This window comes from Egretta garzetta, unplaced genomic scaffold (assembly GCF_000687185.1).
Source record: "Egretta garzetta isolate BGI_Z169 unplaced genomic scaffold, ASM68718v1 scaffold799, whole genome shotgun sequence".
NCBI lineage: Eukaryota > Metazoa > Chordata > Aves > Pelecaniformes > Ardeidae > Egretta > Egretta garzetta.
This window is the reverse complement of record NW_009260759.1, coordinates 15,781-16,434: the sequence shown is the minus strand read 5'-3', so window position 1 is coordinate 16,434 and position 654 is coordinate 15,781.

Here is a 654-nt window from a genome sequence, read left to right as displayed (position 1 = left end):
GGGGCTGCTGGGTGGTGGGCATGGGACCCCCGGCACCCACCCCTGCAGCAGCAAGGAGCAGGGGTGCCCATGTCCCACCTCTGGTCACAGCTGGGCTTCAGGGGGCTCGGGTGGAACCCTGCCCTGGGGAGTCCCCTGCCCACCCCTGCCTCAGTTTCCCCACCCAGAGGAGTTGGGAGCCCTGATTTGGCAGTGCTTGGTGGTGCAGCAGGGCCCCCACAGCCAGCCCTGTGTGGTGGCAGCAAGTGACAACGCTGATGTCCCCTCCCTGGGTTTACAGTTCCTCATTTCTGGGGTGTCCCTGCAGGGAAAGACCCCATGCGGGTTCCCCTTGCCTGGGGCTCGCACTGACGGAGGGCTCGGCCACATCAGCCCCTGGCCAGGCTGTGGCACGGTGTCCCCAAGTCCTGCAGGGTTGTCCCCAAACCTGTCCAGCCCCACCCTCCCAAAGGACTTTGTCCCCATGGACCTTCTCAGGTCCCCCATGTCCCCACAGGTCCTGCAGCTCCTTGACCCCTGTCTCTGCCAAGAGCATCCATCTGCCCTGGCTCTCCTGGGTGCCACCCATGGGTGCCAGGCCTGGCCCCAGGGCTCTGTCCTGCATCTCTGCCTGGGTGCCCAAGTCCACAGCATGTCCCCAAGGCTGGGGGGGGG